Source organism: Salmo salar, chromosome ssa20 (assembly GCF_905237065.1).
Source record: "Salmo salar chromosome ssa20, Ssal_v3.1, whole genome shotgun sequence".
In the NCBI taxonomy this organism is placed as follows: Eukaryota; Metazoa; Chordata; class Actinopteri; order Salmoniformes; family Salmonidae; genus Salmo; species Salmo salar.
In genome coordinates this window covers 82,832,801-82,858,959 of record NC_059461.1, presented here as the reverse complement: position 1 = coordinate 82,858,959, position 26,159 = coordinate 82,832,801, and the positions used below count along the sequence as shown (strand labels likewise).

Here is a 26,159-nt window from a genome sequence, read left to right as displayed (position 1 = left end):
TGGACAGTATAAACACACCTGTTCTGGTGGACAGTATAAACACACCCTGTTCTGGTAGACAGTATAAACACACACACCTGTTCTGGTGGACAGTATAAACACACACACCTGTTCTGGTGGACAGTATAAACACACACACCTGTTCTGGTGGACAGTATAAACACACCTGTTCTGGTGGACAGTATAAACACACACCTGTTCTGGTGGACAGTATAAACACACCTGTTCTGGTGGACAGTATAAACACACCTGTTCTGGTGGACAGTATAAACAAACACACCTGTTCTGGTAGACAGTATAAACACACACCTGTTCTGGTAGACAGTATAAACACACCTGTTCTGGTGGACAGCATAAACAAACACACCTGTTCTGGTGGACAGTATAAACAAACACACCTGTTCTGGTGGACAGTATAAACAAACACACCTGTTCTGGTGGACAGTATAAACACACCTGTTCTGGTGGACAGTATAAACACACCTGTTCTGGTGGACAGTATAAACACACCTGTTCTGGTGGACAGTATAAACACACCTGTTCTGGTGGACAGTATAAACACACCTGTTCTGGTGGACAGTATAAACACACCTGTTCTGGTGGACAGTATAAACACACCTGTTCTGCTGGACAGTAAAAACACACCCGTTCTGCTGGACAGTAAAAACACACCTGTTCTGGTGGACAGTATAAACACAACTGTTCTGGTGGACAGTATAAACACACCTGTTCTGGTAGACAGTATAAACACACCTGTTCTGGTGGACAGTATAAACACACCTGTTCTGGTGGACAGTATAAACACACCTGTTCTGGTGGACAGTATAAACAAACACACCTGTTCTGGTAGACAGTATAAACACACCTGTTCTGGTGGACAGTATAAACACACACACCTGTTCTGGTGGACAGTATAAACACACACAACTGTTCTGGTGGACAGTATAAACACACCTGTTCTGGTAGACAGTATAAACACACACACCTGTTCTGGTGGACAGTATAAACACACACACCTGTTCTGGTGGACAGTATAAACACACACACCTGTTCTGGTGGACAGTATAAACACACCTGTTCTGGTGGACAGTATAAACACACCTGTTCTGGTAGACAGTATAAACACACCTGTTCTGGTGGACAGTATAAACACACCTGTTCTGGTGGACAGTATAAACACACCTGTTCTGGTGGACAGTATAAACACACCTGTTCTGGTGGACAGTATAAACACACCTGTTCTGGTGGACAGTATAAACACACCTGTTCTGGTAGACAGTATAAACACACCTGTTCTGGTGGACAGTATAAACACACCTGTTCTGGTGGACAGTATAAACACACCTGTTCTGGTGGACAGTATAAACACACCTGTTCTGGTGGACAGTATAAACACACCTGTTCTGGTGGACAGTATAAACACACCTGTTCTGGTAGACAGTATAAACACACCTGTTCTGGTGGACAGTATAAACACACCTGTTCTGGTGGACAGTATAAACACACCTGTTCTGGTGGACAGTATAAACACACCTGTTCTGCTGGACAGTATAAACACACCTGTTCTGGTGGACAGTATAAACACACCTGTTCTGGTGGACAGTATAAACACACCTGTTCTGGTGGACAGTATAAACACACCTGTTCTGGTGGACAGTATAAACACACCTGTTCTGGTGGACAGTATAAACACACCTGTTCTGGTGGACAGTATAAACACACCTGTTCTGGTGGACAGTATAAACAAACACACCTGTTCTGGTAGACAGTATAAACACACCTGTTCTGGTGGACAGTATAAACACACACACCTGTTCTGGTGGACAGTATAAACACACACACCTGTTCTGGTGGACAGTATAAACACACCTGTTCTGGTGGACAGTATAAACACACCTGTTCTGGTAGACAGTATAAACACACACACCTGTTCTGGTGGACAGTATAAACACACACACCTGTTCTGGTGGACAGTATAAACACACACACACCTGTTCTGGCGGACAGTATAAACACACACACCTGTTCTGGCGGACAGTATAAACACACACACCTGTTCTGGCGGACAGTATAAACACACACACCTGTTCTGGCGGACAGTATAAACACACCTGTTCTGGTAGACAGTATAAACACACCTGTTCTGGTGGACAGTATAAACACACCCGTTCTGGTGGACAGTATAAACACACCCGTTCTGGTGGACAGTATAAACACACCTGTTCTGGTGGACAGTATAAACACACCTGTTCTGGTGGACAGTATAAACACACCTGTTCTGGTGGACAGTATAAACACACCTGTTCTGGTGGACAGTATAAACACACCTGTTCTGGTGGACAGTATAAACACACCTGTTCTGGTGGACAGTATAAACACACCTGTTCTGGTGGACAGTATAAACACACCTGTTCTGGTGGACAGTATAAACACACCTGTTCTGGTGGACAGTATAAACACACCTGTTCTGGTGGACAGTATAAACACACCTGTTCTGGTGGACAGTATAAACACACCTGTTCTGGTGGACAGTATAAACACACCTGTTCTGGTAGACAGTATAAACACACCTGTTCTGGTGGACTGTATAAACACACCTGTTCTGGTGGACAGTATAAACACACACACCTGTTCTGGTGGACAGTATAAACACACACACCTGTTCTGGTGGACAGTATAAACACACCTGTTCTGGTGGACAGTATAAACACACCTGTTCTGGTAGACAGTATAAACACACCTGTTCTGGTGGACAGTATAAACACACCTGTTCTGGTGGACAGTATAAACACACCTGTTCTGGTGGACAGTATAAACACACCTGTTCTGGTAGACAGTATAAACAAACACACCTGTTCTGGTAGACAGTATAAACACACCTGTTCTGGTGGACAGTATAAACACACACACCTGTTCTGGTGGACAGTATAAACACACACACCTGTTCTGGTGGACAGTATAAACACACACACCTGTTCTGGTGGACAGTATAAACACACCTGTTCTGGTGGACAGTATAAACACACCTGTTCTGGTGGACAGTATAAACACACCTGTTCTGGTAGACAGTATAAACACACACACCTGTTCTGGTGGTTAGTATAAACACACACACCTGTTCTGGTGGACAGTATAAACACACACACCTGTTCTGGTGGACAGTATAAACACACACACCTGTTCTGGTGGACAGTATAAACACACACACCTGTTCTGGTGGACAGTATAAACACACACACCTGTTCTGGTGGACAGTATAAACACACCTGTTCTGGTGGACAGTATAAACACACCTGTTCTGGTGGACAGTATAAACACACCTGTTCTGGTAGACAGTATAAACACACCTGTTCTGGTGGACAGTATAAACACACCTGTTCTGGTGGACAGTATAAACACACCTGTTCTGGTGGACAGTATAAACACACCTGTTCTGGTGGACAGTATAAACACACACCTGTTCTGGTGGACAGTATAAACACACCTGTTCTGGTGGACAGTATAAACACACCTGTTCTGGTGGACAGTATAAACACACCTGTTCTGGTGGACAGTATAAACACACCTGTTCTGGTGGACAGTATAAACACACCTGTTCTGGTGGACAGTATAAACACACCTGTTCTGGTAGACAGTATAAACACACCTGTTCTGGTGGACAGTATAAACACACCCTGTTCTGGTGGACAGTATAAACACACACACCTGTTCTGGTGGACAGTATAAACACACACACCTGTTCTGGTGGACAGTATAAACACACACACCTGTTCTGGTGGACAGTATAAACACACCTGTTCTGGTGGACAGTATAAACACACCTGTTCTGGTGGACAGTATAAACACACCTGTTCTGGTGGACAGTATAAACACACCTGTTCTGGTGGACAGTATAAACACACCTGTTCTGGTGGACAGTATAAACACACCTGTTCTGGTGGACAGTATAAACACACCTGTTCTGGTGGACAGTATAAACACACCTGTTCTGGTGGACAGTATAAACACACACCTGTTCTGGTGGACAGTATAAACACACCTGTTCTGGTGGACAGTATAAACACACCTGTTCTGGTGGACAGTATAAACACCACCTGTTCTGGTGGACAGTATAAACACACCTGTTCTGGTGGACAGTATAAACACACCTGTTCTGGTGGACAGTATAAACACACCTGTTCTGGTGGACAGTATAAACACACCTGTTCTGGTGGACAGTATAAACACACCTGTTCTGGTGGACAGTATAAACACACCTGTTCTGGTGGACAGTATAAACACACCTGTTCTGGTAGACAGTATAAACACACCTGTTCTGGTAGACAGTATAAACACACCTGTTCTGGTGGACAGTATAAACACACACACCTGTTCTGGTGGACAGTATAAACACACACACCTGTTCTGGTGGACAGTATAAACACACACACCTGTTCTGGTGGACAGTATAAACACACCTGTTCTGGTGGACAGTATAAACACACCTGTTCTGGTGGACAGTATAAACACACCTGTTCTGGTGGACAGTATAAACACACCTGTTCTGGTGGACAGTATAAACACACCTGTTCTGGTGGACAGTATAAACACACCTGTTCTGGTGGACAGTATAAACACACACACCTGTTCTGGTGGACAGTATAAACACACACACACCTGTTCTGGTGGACAGTATAAACACACACACCTGTTCTGGTGGACAGTATAAACACACACACCTGTTCTGGTGGACAGTATAAACACACACACCTGTTCTGGTGGACAGTATAAACACACACCTGTTCTGGTGGACAGTATAAACACACCTGTTCTGGTGGACAGTATAAACACACCTGTTCTGGTGGACAGTATAAACACACCTGTTCTGGTGGACAGTATAAACACACCTGTTCTGGTGGACAGTATAAACACACCTGTTCTGGTGGACAGTATAAACACACCTGTTCTGGTGGACAGTATAAACACACACACCTGTTCTGGTGGACAGTATAAACACACACACCTGTTCTGGTGGACAGTATAAACACACCTGTTCTGGTGGACAGTATAAACACACCTGTTCTGGTGGACAGTATAAACACACCTGTTCTGGTGGACAGTATAAACACACCTGTTCTGGTGGACAGTATAAACACACCTGTTCTGGTGGACAGTATAAACACACCTGTTCTGGTGGACAGTATAAACACACACCTGTTCTGGTGGACAGTATAAACACAACTGTTCTGGTGGACAGTATAAACACACACCTGTTCTGGTGGACAGTATAAACACACCTGTTCTGGTGGACAGTATAAACACACCTGTTCTGGTGGACAGTATAAACACACCTGTTCTGGTGGACAGTATAAACACACACCTGTTCTGGTGGACAGTATAAACACACACACCTGTTCTGGTGGACAGTATAAACACACACACCTGTTCTGGTGGACAGTATAAACACACACACCTGTTCTGGTGGACAGTATAAACACACCTGTTCTGGTGGACAGTATAAACACACCTGTTCTGGTGGACAGTATAAACACACACACCTGTTCTGGTGGACAGTATAAACACACACACCTGTTCTGGTGGACAGTATAAACACACACACCTGTTCTGGTGGACAGTATAAACACACACACCTGTTCTGGTGGACAGTATAAACACACACACCTGTTCTGGTGGACAGTATAAACACACACACCTGTTCTGGTGGACAGTATAAACACACACACCTGTTCTGGTGGACAGTATAAACACACCTGTTCTGGTGGACAGTATAAACACACCTGTTCTGGTGGACAGTATAAACACACCTGTTCTGGTGGACAGTATAAACACACCTGTTCTGGTGGACAGTATAAACACACCTGTTCTGGTGGTCAGTATAAACACACCTGTTCTGGTGGACAGTATAAACACACCTGTTCTGGTGGACAGTATAAACACACACCTGTTCTGGTGGACAGTATAAACACCACCTGTTCTGGTGGACAGTATAAACACACCTGTTCTGGTGGACAGTATAAACACACCTGTTCTGGTGGACAGTATAAACACACCTGTTCTGGTAGACAGTATAAACACACCTGTTCTGGTGGACAGTATAAACACACACCTGTTCTGGTGGACAGTATAAACACACCTGTTCTGGTGGACAGTATAAACACACCTGTTCTGGTGGACAGTATAAACACACCTGTTCTGGTGGACAGTATAAACACACCTGTTCTGGTGGACAGTATAAACACACCTGTTCTGGTGGACAGTATAAACACACACTGTTCTGGTGGACAGTATAAACACACCTGTTCTGGTGGACAGTATAAACACACCTGTTCTGGTGGACAGTATAAACACACCTGTTCTGGTAGACAGTATAAACACACACACCTGTTCTGGTGGACAGTATAAACACACACACACCTGTTCTGGTGGACAGTATAAACACACACACCTGTTCTGGTGGACAGTATAAACACACACACCTGTTCTGGTGGACAGTATAAACACAACTGTTCTGGTAGACAGTATAAACACACCTGTTCTGGTAAACAGTATAAACACACCTGTTCTGGTGGACAGTATAAACACACCTGTTCTGGTAGACAGTATAAACACACCTGTTCTGGTGGACAGTATAAACACACCTGTTCTGGTAGACAGTATAAACACACCTGTTCTGGTGGACAGTATAAACACACCTGTTCTGGTGGACAGTATAAACACAACTGTTCTGGTAGACAGTATAAACACACCTGTTCTGGTGGACAGTATAAACACACCTGTTCTGGTGGACAGTATAAACACACCTGTTCTGGTGGACAGTATAAACACACCTGTTCTGGTGGACAGTATAAACACACACACCTGTTCTGGTGGACAGTATAAACACACACACCTGTTCTGGTGGACAGTATAAACACACCTGTTCTGGTGGACAGTATAAACACACCTGTTCTGGTAGACAGTATAAACACACACACCTGTTCTGGTGGACAGTATAAACACACACACCTGTTCTGGTGGACAGTATAAACACACACACCTGTTCTGGTGGACAGTATAAACACACCTGTTCTGGTGGACAGTATAAACACACCTGTTCTGGTGGACAGTATAAACACACACACCTGTTCTGGTGGACAGTATAAACACACACACCTGTTCTGGTGGACAGTATAAACACACCTGTTCTGGTGGACAGTATAAACACACCTGTTCTGGTGGACAGTATAAACACACCTGTTCTGGTGGACAGTATAAACACACACCTGTTCTGGTGGACAGTATAAACACACCACCTGTTCTGGTGGACAGTATAAACACACCCTGTTCTGGTGGACAGTATAAACACACCTGTTCTGGTGGACAGTATAAACAAACACACCTGTTCTGGTGGACAGTATAAACACACCTGTTCTGGTGGACAGTATAAACACACCTGTTCTGGTGGACAGTATAAACACACCTGTTCTGGTGGACAGTATAAACACACACCTGTTCTGGTGGACAGTATAAACACACACACCTGTTCTGGTGGACAGTATAAACACACACACCTGTTCTGGTGGACAGTATAAACACACACACCTGTTCTGGTGGACAGTATAAACACACACACCTGTTCTGGTGGACAGTATAAACACACCTGTTCTGGTGGACAGTATAAACACACACACCTGTTCTGGTGGACAGTATAAACACACACACCTGTTCTGGTGGACAGTATAAACACACACACCTGTTCTGGTGGACAGTATAAACACACACACCTGTTCTGGTGGACAGTATAAACACACACACCTGTTCTGGTGGACAGTATAAACACACCTGTTCTGGTGGACAGTATAAACACACCTGTTCTGGTGGACAGTATAAACACACCTGTTCTGGTGGACAGTATAAACACACCTGTTCTGGTGGACAGTATAAACAAACACACCTGTTCTGGTAGACAGTATAAACACACACACCTGTTCTGGTGGACAGTATAAACACACACACCTGTTCTGGTGGACAGTATAAACACACACCTGTTCTGGTGGACAGTATAAACACACCTGTTCTGGTGGACAGTATAAACACACACACCTGTTCTGGTGGACAGTATAAACACACACACCTGTTCTGGTGGACAGTATAAACACACACACCTGTTCTGGTGGACAGTATAAACACACACACCTGTTCTGGTGGACAGTATAAACACACCTGTTCTGGTGGACAGTAAAAACACACCTGTTCTGGTGGACAGTATAAACACACCTGTTCTGGTGGACAGTATAAACACACCTGTTCTGGTGGACAGTATAAACACACCTGTTCTGGTGGACAGTATAAACAAACACACCTGTTCTGGTGGACAGTATAAACACACCTGTTCTGGTGGACAGTATAAACACACACACCTGTTCTGGTGGACAGTATAAACACACACACCTGTTCTGGTGGACAGTATAAACACACCTGTTCTGGTGGACAGTATAAACACACCTGTTCTGGTGGACAGTATAAACACACACACCTGTTCTGGTGGACAGTATAAACACACACACACCTGTTCTGGTGGACAGTATAAACACACACACCTGTTCTGGTGGACAGTATAAACACACACACCTGTTCTGGTGGACAGTATAAACACACACACCTGTTCTGGTGGACAGTATAAACACACCTGTTCTGGTGGACAGTATAAACACACCTGTTCTGGTGGACAGTATAAACACACCTGTTCTGGTGGACAGTATAAACACACACCTGTTCTGGTAGACAGTATAAACACACCTGTTCTGGTGGACAGTATAAACACACCTGTTCTGGTGGACAGTATAAACACACCTGTTCTGGTGGACAGTATAAACACACCTGTTCTGGTGGACAGTATAAACACACCTGTTCTGGTGGACAGTATAAACACACCTGTTCTGGTGGACAGTATAAACACACCTGTTCTGGTGGACAGTATAAACACCACCTGTTCTGGTGGACAGTATAAACACACCTGTTCTGGTGGACAGTATAAACACACCTGTTCTGGTGGACAGTATAAACACACCTGTTCTGGTGGACAGTATAAACACACCTGTTCTGGTGGACAGTATAAACACACCTGTTCTGGTGGACAGTATAAACACACCTGTTCTGGTGGACAGTATAAACACACCTGTTCTGGTGGACAGTATAAACACACCTGTTCTGGTGGACAGTATAAACACACCTGTTCTGGTGGACAGTATAAACACACCTGTTCTGGTGGACAGTATAAACACACACACCTGTTCTGGTGGACAGTATAAACACACACACCTGTTCTGGTGGACAGTATAAACACACACACCTGTTCTGGTGGACAGTATAAACACACCTGTTCTGGTGGACAGTATAAACACACACACCTGTTCTGGTGGACAGTATAAACACACACACCTGTTCTGGTGGACAGTATAAACACACACACCTGTTCTGGTGGACAGTATAAACACACACACCTGTTCTGGTGGACAGTATAAACACACCTGTTCTGGTGGACAGTATAAACAAACACACCTGTTCTGGTGGACAGTATAAACACACCTGTTCTGGTGGACAGTATAAACACACACACCTGTTCTGGTGGACAGTATAAACACACACACCTTTTCTGGTGGACAGTATAAACACACCTGTTCTGGTGGACAGTATAAACACACCTGTTCTGGTGGACAGTATAAACACACCTGTTCTGGTGGACAGTATAAACACACCTGTTCTGGTGGACAGTATAAACACACCTGTTCTGGTGGACAGTATAAACACACCTGTTCTGGTGGACAGTATAAACACACCTGTTCTGGTGGACAGTATAAACACACCTGTTCTGGTAGACAGTATAAACACACCTGTTCTGGTGGACAGTATAAACAAACACACCTGTTCTGGTGGACAGTATAAACAAACACACCTGTTCTGGTAGACAGTATAAACACACACACCTGTTCTGGTGGACAGTATAAACACACACACCTGTTCTGGTGGACAGTATAAACACACACACCTGTTCTGGTGGACAGTATAAACACACACACCTGTTCTGGTGGACAGTATAAACACACACACCTGTTCTGGTGGACAGTATAAACACACACACCTGTTCTGGTGGACAGTATAAACACACCTGTTCTGGTGGACAGTATAAACACACCTGTTCTGGTGGACAGTAAAAACACACCTGTTCTGGTGGACAGTATAAACACACCTGTTCTGGTGGACAGTATAAACACACCTGTTCTGGTGGACTGTATAAACACACCTGTTCTGGTGGACAGTATAAACACACCTGTTCTGGTGGACAGTATAAACACACCTGTTCTGGTAGACAGTATAAACACACCTGTTCTGGTAGACAGTATAAACACACCTGTTCTGGTGGACAGTATAAACACACCTGTTCTGGTAGACAGTATAAACACACCAGTTCTGGTGGACAGTATAAACACACCTGTTCTGGTGGACAGTATAAACACACCTGTTCTGGTAGACAGTATAAACACACCTGTTCTGGTGGACAGTATAAACACACACACCTGTTCTGGTGGACAGTATAAACACACACACCTGTTCTGGTGGACAGTATAAACACACCTGTTCTGGTGGACAGTATAAACACACCTGTTCTGGTAGACAGTATAAACACACACACCTGTTCTGGTGGACAGTATAAACACACACACCTGTTCTGGTGGACAGTATAAACACACACACCTGTTCTGGTGGACAGTATAAACACACACACCTGTTCTGGTGGACAGTATAAACACACACACCTGTTCTGGTGGACAGTATAAACACACACACCTGTTCTGGTGGACAGTATAAACACACACACCTGTTCTGGTGGACAGTATAAACACACACACCTGTTCTGGTGGACAGTATAAACACACCTGTTCTGGTGGACAGTAAAAACACACCTGTTCTGGTGGACAGTATAAACACACCTGTTCTGGTGGACAGTATAAACAAACACACCTGTTCTGGTGGACAGTATAAACAAACACACCTGTTCTGGTGGACAGTATAAACACACCTGTTCTGGTGGACAGTATAAACACACACACCTGTTCTGGTGGACAGTATAAACACACACACCTGTTCTGGTGGACAGTATAAACACACCTGTTCTGGTGGACAGTATAAACACACCTGTTCTGGTGGACAGTATAAACACACCTGTTCTGGTGGACAGTATAAACACACCTGTTCTGGTGGACAGTATAAACACACCTGTTCTGGTGGACAGTATAAACACACCTGTTCTGGTGGACAGTATAAACACACACACCTGTTCTGGTGGCCAGTATAAACACACCTGTTCTGGTGGACAGTATAAACACACACACCTGTTCTGGTGGACAGTATAAACACACACACCTGTTCTGGTGGACAGTATAAACACACACACCTGTTCTGGTGGACAGTATAAACAAACACACCTGTTCTGGTGGACAGTATAAACAAACACACCTGTTCTGGTGGACAGTATAAACAAACACACCTGTTCTGGTGGACAGTATAAACACACCTGTTCTGGTGGACAGTATAAACACACCTGTTCTGGTGGACAGTATAAACACACCTGTTCTGGTGGACAGTATAAACACACCTGTTCTGGTGGACAGTATAAACACACCTGTTCTGGTAGACAGTATAAACAAACACACCTGTTCTGGTAGACAGTATAAACAAACACACCTGTTCTGGTGGACAGTATAAACAAACACACCTGTTCTGGTGGACAGTATAAACAAACACACCTGTTCTGGTGGACAGTATAAACAAACACACCTGTTCTGGTGGACAGTATAAACAAACACACCTGTTCTGGTGGACAGTATAAACAAACACACCTGTTCTGGTGGACAGTATAAACACACACACCTGTTCTGGTGGACAGTATAAACACACCTGTTCTGGTGGACAGTATAAACACACCTGTTCTGGTAGACAGTATAAACACACCTGTTCTGGTGGACAGTATAAACACACCTGTTCTGGTGGACAGTATAAACACACCTGTTCTGGTGGACAGTATAAACAAACACACCTGTTCTGGTGGACAGTATAAACAAACACACCTGTTCTGGTGGACAGTATAAACACACACACCTGTTCTGGTGGACAGTATAAACAAACACACCTGTTCTGGTGGACAGTATAAACACACCTGTTCTGGTGGACAGTATAAACACACACACCTGTTCTGGTGGACAGTATAAACACACACACCTGTTCTGGTGGACAGTATAAACACACACACCTGTTCTGGTTGACAGTATAAACACACCTGTTCAGGTGGACAGTATAAACACACCTGTTCAGGTGGACAGTATAAACAAACCTGTTCAGGTGGACAGTATAAACAAACCTGTTCTGGTGGACAGTATAAACACACCTGTTCAGGTGGACAGTATAAACACACCTGTTCTGGTGGACAGTATAAACACACACACCTGTTCTGGTGGACAGTATAAACACACACACCTGTTCTGGTGGACAGTATAAACAAACCTGTTCAGGTGGACAGTATAAACACACCTGTTCTGGTAGACAGTATAAACACACCTGTTCTGGTGGACAGTATAAACAAACACACCTGTTGTGGTGGACAGTATAAACAAACACACCTGTTCTGGTGGACAGTATAAACAAACACACCTGTTCTGGTGGACAGTATAAACAAACACACCTGTTCTGGTGGACAGTATAAACACACACACACCTGTTCTAGTGGACAGTATAAACAAACACACCTGTTCTGGTGGACAGTATAAACAAACACACCTGTTCTGGTGGACAGTATAAACACACCTGTTCTGGTGGACAGTATAAACACACCTGTTCTGGTGGACAGTATAAACACACACACCTGTTCTGGTGGACAGTATAAACACACACACCTGTTCTGGTGGACAGTATAAACACACCTGTTCTGGTGGACAGTATAAACACACCTGTTCTGGTGGACAGTATAAACACACCTGTTCAGGTGGACAGTATAAACAAACCTGTTCAGGTGGACAGTATAAACAAACCTGTTCAGGTGGACAGTATAAACAAACCTGTTCAGGTGGACAGTATAAACAAACCTGTTCAGGTGGACAGTATAAACACACCTGTTCTGGTGGACAGTATAAACACACACACCTGTTCTGGTGGACAGTATAAACAAACCTGTTCAGGTGGACAGTATAAACACACCTGTTCTGGTGGACAGTATAAACACACACACCTGTTCTGGTGGACAGTATAAACAAACCTGTTCAGGTGGACAGTATAAACACACCTGTTCTGGTAGACAGTATAAACACACCTGTTCTGGTGGACAGTATAAACAAACACACCTGTTCTGGTGGACAGTATAAACAAACACACCTGTTCTGGTGGACAGTATAAACAAACACACCTGTTCAGGTGGACAGTATAAACAAACCTGTTCAGGTGGACAGTATAAACAACAACCTGTTCTGGTGGACAGTATAAACAAACCTGTTCTGGTGGACAGTATAAACACACCTGTTCTGGTGGACAGTATAAACACACCTGTTCTGGTGGACAGTATAAACACACACACCTGTTCTGGTGGACAGTATAAACACACCTGTTCTGGTGGACAGTATAAACACACCTGTTCTGGTGGACAGTATAAACACACCCTGTTCTGGTGGACAGTATAAACACACCTGTTCTGGTGGACAGTATAAACACACCTGTTCTGGTGGACAGTATAAACACACCTGTTCTGGTGGACAGTATAAACACACCTGTTCTGGTGGACATTATAAACACACCTGTTCTGGTGGACAGTATAAACACACCTGTTCTGGTGGACAGTATAAACACACCTGTTCTGGTAGACAGTATAAACACACCTGTTCTGGTGGACAGTATAAACACACCTGTTCTGGTGGACAGTATAAACACACCTGTTCTGGTGGACAGTATAAACACACACACCTGTTCTGGTGGACAGTATAAACACACACACCTGTTCTGGTGGACAGTATAAACACACACACCTGTTCTGGTGGACAGTATAAACAAACACACCTGTTCTGGTGGACAGTATAAACAAACACACCTGTTCTGGTGGACAGTATAAACACACCTGTTCTGGTGGACAGTATAAACACACCTGTTCTGGTGGACAGTATAAACACACCTGTTCTGGTGGACAGTATAAACACACCTGTTCTGGTGGACAGTATAAACACACCTGTTCTGGTGGACAGTATAAACACACCTGTTCTGGTAGACAGTATAAACACACCTGTTCTGGTGGACAGTATAAACACACACACCTGTTCTGGTGGACAGTATAAACAAACACACCTGTTCTGGTGGACAGTATAAACAAACACACCTGTTCTGGTGGACAGTATAAACAAACACACCTGTTCTGATGGACAGTATAAACAAACACACCTGTCCTGGTGGACAGTATAAACACACCTGTTCTGGTGGACAGTATAAACACACCTGTTCTGGTAGACAGTATAAACACACCTGTTCTGGTAGACAGTATAAACACACCTGTTCTGGTGGACAGTATAAACAAACACACCTGTTCTGGTGGACAGTATAAACACACCTGTTCTGGTGGACAGTATAAACACACCTGTTCTGGTGGACAGTATAAACACACCTGTTCTGGTAGACAGTATAAACACACCTGTTCTGGTGGACAGTATAAACACACCTGTTCTGGTGGACAGTATAAACACACCTGTTCTGGTGGACAGTATAAACACACCTGTTCTGGTGGACAGTATAAACACACACACCTGTTCTGGTGGACAGTATAAACACACACACCTGTTCTGGTTGACAGTATAAACACACCTGTTCAGGTGGACAGTATAAACACACCTGTTCTGGTGGACAGTATAAACAAACCTGTTCAGGTGGACAGTATAAACAAACCTGTTCTGGTGGACAGTATAAACACACCTGTTCAGGTGGACAGTATAAACACACCTGTTCTGGTGGACAGTATAAACACACACACCTGTTCTGGTGGACAGTATAAACACACACACCTGTTCTGGTGGACAGTATAAACAAACCTGTTCAGGTGGACAGTATAAACACACCTGTTCTGGTGGACAGTATAAACACACCTGTTCTGGTGGACAGTATAAACACACACACCTGTTCTGGTGGACAGTATAAACACACACACCTGTTCTGGTGGACAGTATAAACAAACACACCTGTTCTGGTGGACAGTATAAACAAACACACCTGTTCTGGTGGACAGTATAAACACACACACACCTGTTCTGGTGGACAGTATAAACAAACACACCTGTTCTGGTGGACAGTATAAACAAACACACCTGTTCTGGTGGACAGTATAAACACACCTGTTCTGGTGGACAGTATAAACACACCTGTTCTGGTGGACAGTATAAACACACACACCTGTTCTGGTGGACAGTATAAACACACACACCTGTTCTGGTGGACAGTATAAACACACCTGTTCTGGTGGACAGTATAAACACACCTGTTCTGGTGGACAGTATAAACACACCTGTTCAGGTGGACAGTATAAACAAACCTGTTCTGGTGGACAGTATAAACAAACCTGTTCTGGTGGACAGTATAAACACACACCTGTTCTGGTGGACAGTATAAACACAACCTGTTCTGGTGGACAGTATAAACACACCTGTTCTGGTGGACAGTATAAACACACACACCTGTTCTGGTGGACAGTATAAACAAACCTGTTCTGGTGGACAGTATAAACACACCACCTGTTCTGGTGGACAGTATAAACACACACACCTGTTCTGGTGGACAGTATAAACAAACCTGTTCAGGTGGACAGTATAAACACACCTGTTCTGGTAGACAGTATAAACACACCTGTTCTGGTGGACAGTATAAACAAACACACCTGTTCTGGTGGACAGTATAAACAAACACACCTGTTCTGGTGGACAGTATAAACAAACACACCTGTTCAGGTGGACAGTATAAACAAACCTGTTCAGGTGGACAGTATAAACAAACCTGTTCAGGTGGACAGTATAAACACACCTGTTCTGGTGGACAGTATAAACACACCTGTTCAGGTGGACAGTATAAACACACCTGTTCTGGTGGACAGTATAAACACACACACCTGTTCTGGTGGACAGTATAAACAAACCTGTTCAGGTGGACAGTATAAACACACCTGTTCTGGTAGACAGTATAAACACACCTGTTCTGGTGGACAGTATAAACACACCTGTTCTGGTGGACAGTATAAACACACCTGTTCTGGTGGACAGTATAAACACACCTGTTCTGGTGGACAGTATAAACACACCTGTTCTGGTGGACATTATAAACACACCTGTTCTGGTGGACAGTATAAACACACCTGTTCTGGTGGACAGTATAAACACACCTGTTCTGGTAGACAGTATAAACACACCTGTTCTGGTGGACAGTATAAACACACCTGTTCTGGTGGACAGTATAAACACACCTGTTCTGGTGGACAGTATAAACACACACACCTGTTCTGGTGGACAGTATAAACACACACACCTGTTCTGGTGGACAGTATAAACACACACACCTGTTCTGGTGGACAGTATAAACAAACACACCTGTTCTGGTGGACAGTATAAACAAACACACCTGTTCTGGTGGACAGTATAAACACACCTGTTCTGGTGGACAGTATAAACACACCTGTTCTGGTGGACAGTATAAACACACCTGTTCTGGTGAACAGTATAAACACACCTGTTCTGGTGGACAGTATAAACACACCTGTTCTGGTAGACAGTATAAACACACCTGTTCTGGTAGACAGTATAAACACACCTGTTCTGGTGGACAGTATAAACACACACACCTGTTCTGGTGGACAGTATAAACAAACACACCTGTTCTGGTGGACAGTATAAACAAACACACCTGTTCTGGTGGACAGTATAAACAAACACACCTGTTCTGATGGACAGTATAAACAAACACACCTGTCCTGGTGGACAGTATAAACACACCTGTTCTGGTGGACAGTATAAACACACCTGTTCTGGTGGACAGTATAAACACACCTGTTCTGGTAGACAGTATAAACACACCTGTTCTGGTGGACAGTATAAACAAACACACCTGTTCTGGTGGACAGTATAAACACACCTGTTCTGGTGGACAGTATAAACACACCTGTTCTGGTGGACAGTATAAACACACCTGTTCTGGTGGACAGTATAAACACACCTGTTCTGGTGGACAGTATAAACACACCTGTTCTGGTGGACAGTATAAACACACCCTGTTCTGGTGGACAGTATAAACACACCTGTTCTGGTAGACAGTATAAACACACCTGTTCTGGTGGACAGTATAAACACACCTGTTCTGGTGGACAGTATAAACACACCTGTTCTGGTGGACAGTATAAACACACCTGTTCTGGTGGACAGTATAAACACACCTGTTCTGGTGGACAGTATAAACACACCCTGTTCTGGTGGACAGTATAAACACACCTGTTCTGGTGGACAGTATAAACACACACACCTGTTCTGGTGGACAGTATAAACACACCTGTTCTGGTGGACAGTATAAACACACACCCTGTTCTGGTGGACAGTATAAACACACACACCTGTTCTGGTGGACAGTATAAACACACCCTGTTCTGGTGGAATGTATAAACACACCTGTTCTGGTGGACAGTATAAACACACCTGTTCTGGTGGACAGTATAAACACACCTGTTCTGGTAGACAGTATAAACACACCTGTTCTGGTGGACAGCATAAACACACACACCTGTTCTGGTGGACAGTATAAACACACACACCTGTTCTGGTGGACAGTATAAACACACACACCTGTTCTGGTGGACAGTATAAACACACACACCTGTTCTGGTGGACAGTATAAACACACACACCTGTTCTGGTGGACAGTATAAACACACCTGTTCTGGTGGACAGTATAAACACACCTGTTCTGGTGGACAGTATAAACACACCTGTTCTGGTGGACAGTATAAACACACCTGTTCTGGTGGACAGTATAAACACACCTGTTCTGGTGGACAGTATAAACACACCTGTTCTGGTGGACAGTATAAACACACCTGTTCTGGTGGACAGTATAAACACAACTGTTCTGGTAGACAGTATAAACACACCTGTTCTGGTAGACAGTATAAACACACCTGTTCTGGTAGACAGTATAAACACACCTGTTCTAGTGGACAGTATAAACACACACACCTGTTCTGGTGGACAGTATAAACACACACACCTGTTCTGATGGACAGTATAAACACACCTGTTCTGGTGGACAGTATAAACACACCTGTTCTGGTAGACAGTATAAACACACACACCTGTTCTGGTGGACAGTATAAACACACACACCTGTTCTGGTGGACAGTAAAAACACACCTGTTCTGGTGGACAGTATAAACACACCTGTTCTGGTGGACAGTATAAACACACCTGTTCTGGTGGACAGTATAAACACACACCTGTTCTGGTGGACAGTATAAACACACCTGTTCTGGTGGACAGTATAAACACACCTGTTCTGGTGGACAGTATAAACACACACACCTGTTCTGGTGGACAGTATAAACACACCTGTTCTGGTGGACAGTATAAACACACACTGTTCTGGTGGACAGTATAAACACACACACCTGTTCTGGTGGACAGTATAAACACACACACCTGTTCTGGTGGACAGTATAAACACACACTGTTCTGGTGGACAGTATAAACACACCACCTGTTCTGGTGGACAGTATAAACACACCTGTTCTGGTGGACAGTATAAACACACCTGTTCTGGTGGACAGTATAAACACACCTGTTCTGGTGGACAGTATAAACACACACACCTGTTCTGGTGGACAGTATAAACACACCTGTTCTGGTGGACAGTATAAACACACACACCTGTTCTGGTGGACAGTATAAACACACACACCTGTTCTGGTGGACAGTATAAACACACACACCTGTTCTGGTGGACAGTATAAACACACACACCTGTTCTGGTGGACAGTATAAACACACACACCTGTTCTGGTGGACAGTATAAACACACACACCTGTTCTGGTGGACAGTATAAACACACACACCTGTTCTGGTGGACAGTATAAACAAACACACCTGTTCTGGTGGACAGTATAAACAAACACCCCTGTTCTGGTGGACAGTATAAACAAACACCCCTGTTCTGGTGGACAGTATAAACACACCTGTTCTGGTGGACAGTATAAACACACCTGTTCTGGTGGACAGTATAAACACACCTGTTCTGGTGGACAGTATAAACACACCTGTTCTGGTAGACAGTATAAACAAACACACCTGTTCTGGTAGACAATATAAACAAACACACCTGTTCTGGTAGACAGTATAAACAAACACACCTGTTCTGGTAGACAGTATAAACAAACACACCTGTTCTGGTAGACAGTATAAACAAACACACCTGTTCTGGTGGACAGTATAAACAAACACACCTGTTCTGGTGGACAGTATAAACAAACACACCTGTTCTGGTGGACAGTATAAACAAACACACCTGTTCTGGTGGACAGTATAAACAAACACACCTGTTCTCGTGGACAGTATAAACAAACACACCTGTTCTGGTGGACAGTATAAACAAACACACCTGTTCTGGTGGACAGTATAAACACACACACCTGTTCTGGTGGACAGTATAAACACACCTGTTCTGGTGGACAGTATAAACACACCTGTTCTGGTAGACAGTATAAACACACCTGTTCTGGTGGACAGTATAAACACACCTGTTCTGGTGGACAGTATAAACACACCTGTTCTGGTGGACAGTATAAACACACCTGTTCTGGTAGACAGTATAAACACACCTGTTCTGGTAGACAGTATAAACAAACACACCTGTTCTGGTGGACAGTATAAACAAACACACCTGTTCTGGTGGACAGTATAAACAAACACACCTGTTCTGGTGGACAGTATAAACAAACACACCTGTTCTGGTGGACAGTATAAACACACACACCTGTTCTGGTGGACAGTATAAACAAACACACCTGTTCTGGTGGACAGTATAAACAAACACACCTGTTCTGGTGGACAGTATAAACACACCTGTTCTGGTGGACAGTATAAACACACACACCTGTTCTGGTGGACAGTATAAACACACACACCTGTTCTGGTGGACAGTATAAACACACCTGTTCTGGTGGACAGTATAAACACACCTGTTCTGGTGGACAGTATAAACACACCTGTTCTGGTGGACAGTATAAACACACCTGTTCAGGTGGACAGTATAAACACACCTGTTCTGGTGGACAGTATAAACACACACACCTGTTCTGGTGGACAGTATAAACACACCTGTTCAGGTGGACAGTATAAACACACCCTGTTCTGGTGGACAGTATAAACACACACACCTGTTCTGGTGGACAGTATAAACAAACCTGTTCAGGTGGACAGTATAAACACACCTGTTCTGGTGGACAGTATAAACACACACACCTGTTCTGGTGGACAGTATAAACAAACCTGTTCTGGTGGACAGTATAAACACACCACCTGTTCTGGTAGACAGTATAAACACACACTGTTCTGGTGGACAGTATAAACACACCTGTTCTGGTGGACAGTATAAACACACCTGTTCTGGTGGACAGTATAAACACACACACCTGTTCTGGTGGACAGTATAAACACACCTGTTCTGGTGGACAGTATAAACACACCTGTTCTGGTGGACAGTATAAACACACACACCTGTTCTGGTGGACAGTATAAACACACCTGTTCTGGTGGACAGTATAAACACACCTGTTCTGGTGGACAGTATAAACACACCTGTTCTGGTAGACAGTATAAACACACCTGTTCTGGTAGACAGTATAAACACACCTGTTCTGGTAGACAGTATAAACAAACAAACCTGTTCTGGTGGACAGTATAAACAAACACACCTGTTCTGGTGGACAGTATAAACAAACACACCTGTTCTGGTGGACAGTATAAACAAACACACCTGTTCTGGTGGACAGTATAAACACACACACCTGTTCTGGTGGACAGTATAAACAAACACACCTGTTCTGGTGGACAGTATAAACAAACACACCTGTTCTGGTGGACAGTATAAACACACCTGTTCTGGTGGACAGTATAAACACACCTGTTCTGGTGGACAGTATAAACACACACACCTGTTCTGGTGGACAGTATAAACACACCTGTTCTGGTGGACAGTATAAACACACCTGTTCTGGTGGACAGTATAAACACACCTGTTCTGGTGGACAGTATAAACAAACCTGTTCAGGTGGACAGTATAAACAAACCTGTTCAGGTGGACAGTATAAACAAACCTGTTCTGGTGGACAGTATAAACACACCTGTTCTGGTGGACAGTATAAACACACCTGTTCTGGTGGACAGTATAAACACACACACCTGTTCTGGTGGACAGTATAAACAAACCTGTTCAGGTGGACAGTATAAACACACCTGTTCTGGTGGACAGTATAAACACACACACCTGTTCTGGTGGACAGTATAAACAAACCTGTTCAGGTGGACAGTATAAACACACCTGTTCTGGTAGACAGTATAAACACACCTGTTCTGGTGGACAGTATAAACACACCTGTTCTGGTGGACAGTATAAACACACCTGTTCTGGTGGACAGTATAAACACACACACCTGTTCTGGTGGACAGTATAAACACACCTGTTCTGGTGGACAGTATAAACACACCTGTTCTGGTGGACAGTATAAACACACACACCTGTTCTGGTGGACAGTATAAACACACCTGTTCTGGTGGACAGTATAAACACACCTGTTCTGGTGGACAGTATAAACACACCTGTTCTGGTGGACAGTATAAACAAACACACCTGTTCTGGTGGACAGTATAAACAAACACACCTGTTCTGGTGGACAGTATAAACACACACACACCTGTTCTGGTGGACAGTATAAACAAACACACCTGTTCTGGTGGACAGTATAAACAAACACACCTGTTCTGGTGGACAGTATAAACAAACACACCTGTTCTGGTGGACAGTATAAACACACACACCTGTTCTGGTGGACAGTATAAACACACCTGTTCTGGTGGACAGTATAAACACACCTGTTCAGGTGGACAGTATAAACAAACCTGTTCAGGTGGACAGTATAAACACACCTGTTCTGGTGGACAGTATAAACACACACACCTGTTCTGGTGGACAGTATAAACACACCTGTTCTGGTGGACAGTATAAACACACCTGTTCTGGTGGACAGTATAAACACACCTGTTCAGGTGGACAGTATAAACACACCTGTTCTGGTGGACAGTATAAACACACACACCTGTTCTGGTGGACAGTATAAACACACACACCTGTTCAGGTGGACAGTATAAACAAACCTGTTCAGGTGGACAGTATAAACACACCTGTTCTGGTGGACAGTATAAACACACACACCTGTTCTGGTGGACAGTATAAACACACCTGTTCTGGTGGACAGTATAAACACACCTGTTCTGGTGGACAGTATAAACACACCTGTTCTGGTGGACAGTATAAACACACCTGTTCAGGTGGACAGTATAAACACACCTGTTCTGGTGGACAGTATAAACACACACACCTGTTCAGGTGGACAGTATAAACAAACCTGTTCAGGTGGACAGTATAAACACACCTGTTCTGGTAGACAGTATAAACACACCTGTTCTGGTGGACAGTATAAACACACCTGTTCTGGTAGACAGTATAAACACACCTGTTCTGGTGGACAGTATAAACACACCTGTTCTGGTGGACAGTATAAACACACCTGTTCTGGTGGACAGTATAAACACACCTGTTCTGGTAGACAGTATAAACACACCTGTTCTGGTGGACAGTATAAACACACCTGTTCTGGTGGACAGTATAAACAACACCTGTTCTGGTGGACAGTATAAACACACCTGTTCTGGTGGACAGTATAAACACACACACCTGTTCTGGTGGACAGTATAAACACACACACCTGTTCTGGTGGACAGTATAAACAAACACACCTGTTCTGGTGGACAGTATAAACACCACCTGTTCTGGTGGACAGTATAAACACACCTGTTCTGGTGGACAGTATAAACACACCACTGTTCTGGTGGACAGTATAAACACACCTGTTCTGGTGGACAGTATAAACACACCTGTTCTGGTGGACAGTATAAACACACCTGTTCTGGTAGACAGTATAAACACACCTGTTCTGGTGGACAGTATAAACACACCTGTTCTGGTGGACAGTATAAACACACCTGTTCTGGTGGACAGTATAAACACACCTGTTCTGGTGGACAGTATAAACACACCTGTTCTGGTGGACAGTATAAACACACCTGTTCTGGTGGACAGTATAAACACACCTGTTCTGGTGGACAGTATAAACACACCTGTTCTGGTAGACAGTATAAACAAACACACCTGTTCTGGTGGACAGTATAAACAAACACACCTGTTCTGGTGGACAGTATAAACAAACACACCTGTTCTGGTGGACAGTATAAACAACACACCTGTTCTGGTGGACAGTATAAACACACACACCTGTTCTGGTGGACAGTATAAACAACACACCTGTTCTGGTAGACAGTATAAACAAACACACCTGTTCTGGTGGACAGTATAAACAAACACACCTGTTCTGGTGGACAGTATAAACAAACACACCTGTTCTGGTGGACAGTATAAACAAACACACCTGTTCTGGTGGACAGTATAAACAAACACACCTGTTCTGGTGGACAGTATAAACAAACACACCTGTTCTGGTGGACAGTATAAACACACACACCTGTTCTGGTGGACAGTATAAACACACCTGTTCTGGTGGACAGTATAAACACACCTGTTCTGGTGGACAGTATAAACACACCTGTTCTGGTGGACAGTATAAACACACCTGTTCTGGTGGACAGTATAAACACACCTGTTCTGGTGGACAGTATAAACACACCTGTTCTGGTGGACAGTATAAACACACCTGTTCTGGTGGACAGTATAAACACACCTGTTCTGGTAGACAGTATAAACACACCTGTTCTGGTGGACAGTATAAACAAACACACCTGTTCTGGTGGACAGTATAAACAAACACACCTGTTCTGGTGGACAGTATAAACAAACACACCTGTTCTGGTGGACAGTATAAACAAACACACCTGTTCTGGTGGACAGTATAAACAAACACACCTGTTCTGGTGGACAGTATAAACAAACACACCTGTTCTGGTGGACAGTATAAACACACACACCTGTTCTGGTGGACAGTATAAACAAACACACCTGTTCTGGTGGACAGTATAAACAAACACACCTGTTCTGGTGGACAGTATAAACACACCTGTTCTGGTGGACAGTATAAACACACCTGTTCTGGTGGACAGTATAAACACACACACCTGTTCTGGTGGACAGTATAAACACACCTGTTCTGGTGGACAGTATAAACACACCTGTTCTGGTGGACAGTATAAACACACCTGTTCAGGTGGACAGTATAAACAAACCTGTTCAGGTGGACAGTATAAACAAACCTGTTCAGGTGGACAGTATAAACAAACCTGTTCTGGTGGACAGTATAAACACACCTGTTCAGGTGGACAGTATAAACACACCTGTTCTGGTGGACAGTATAAACACACACACCTGTTCTGGTGGACAGTATAAACAAACCTGTTCAGGTGGACAGTATAAACACACCTGTTCTGGTGGACAGTATAAACACACACACCTGTTCTGGTGGACAGTATAAACAAACCTGTTCAGGTGGACAGTATAAACACACCTGTTCTGGTAGACAGTATAAACACACCTGTTCTGGTGGACAGTATAAACACACCTGTTCTGGTGGACAGTATAAACACACCTGTTCTGGTGGACAGTATAAACACACACACCTGTTCTGGTGGACAGTATAAACACACCTGTTCTGGTGGACAGTATAAACACACCTGTTCTGGTGGACAGTATAAACAAACACACCTGTTCTGGTGGACAGTATAAACAAACACACCTGTTCTGGTGGACAGTATAAACACACACACACCTGTTCTGGTGGACAGTATAAACAAACACACCTGTTCTGGTGGACAGTATAAACAAACACACCTGTTCTGGTGGACAGTATAAACACACCTGTTCTGGTGGACAGTATAAACACACACACCTGTTCTGGTGGACAGTATAAACACACACACCTGTTCTGGTGGACAGTATAAACACACCTGTTCTGGTGGACAGTATAAACACACCTGTTCAGGTGGACAGTATAAACAAACCTGTTCAGGTGGACAGTATAAACACACCTGTTCTGGTGGACAGTATAAACACACACACCTGTTCTGGTGGACAGTATAAACACACCTGTTCTGGTGGACAGTATAAACACACCTGTTCTGGTGGACAGTATAAACACACCTGTTCTGGTGGACAGTATAAACACACCTGTTCTGGTGGACAGTATAAACACACCTGTTCTGGTGGACAGTATAAACACACACACCTGTTCAGGTGGACAGTATAAACACACCTGTTCTGGTGGACAGTATAAACACACCTGTTCTGGTAGACAGTATAAACACACCTGTTCTGGTGGACAGTATAAACACACCTGTTCTGGTAGACAGTATAAACACACCTGTTCTGGTGGACAGTATAAACACACCTGTTCTGGTGGACAGTATAAACACACCTGTTCTGGTGGACAGTATAAACACACCTGTTCTGGTGGACAGTATAAACACACCTGTTCTGGTAGACAGTATAAACACACCTGTTCAGGTGGACAGTATAAACACACCTGTTCTGGTGGACAGTATAAACACACCTGTTCTGGTGGACAGTATAAACACACCTGTTCTGGTGGACAGTATAAACACACCTGTTCTGGTAGACAGTATAAACACACCTGTTCTGGTGGACAGTATAAACACACACACCTGTTCTGGTGGACAGTATAAACACACCTGTTCTGGTGGACAGTATAAACACACCTGTTCTGGTGGACAGTATAAACACACCTGTTCTGGTGGACAGTATAAACACACCTGTTCTGGTGGACAGTATAAAC

At 43.8% G+C, this 26,159-nt stretch overlaps 1 protein-coding gene across 1 annotated transcript in view; it reads right to left on the bottom strand.

Moving 5' to 3' along the window:
• The window catches only part of mre11a (MRE11 homolog A, double strand break repair nuclease), a 46,254-nt gene that overhangs the window by 16,973 nt on the left and 3,122 nt on the right, over positions 1-26,159 (bottom strand).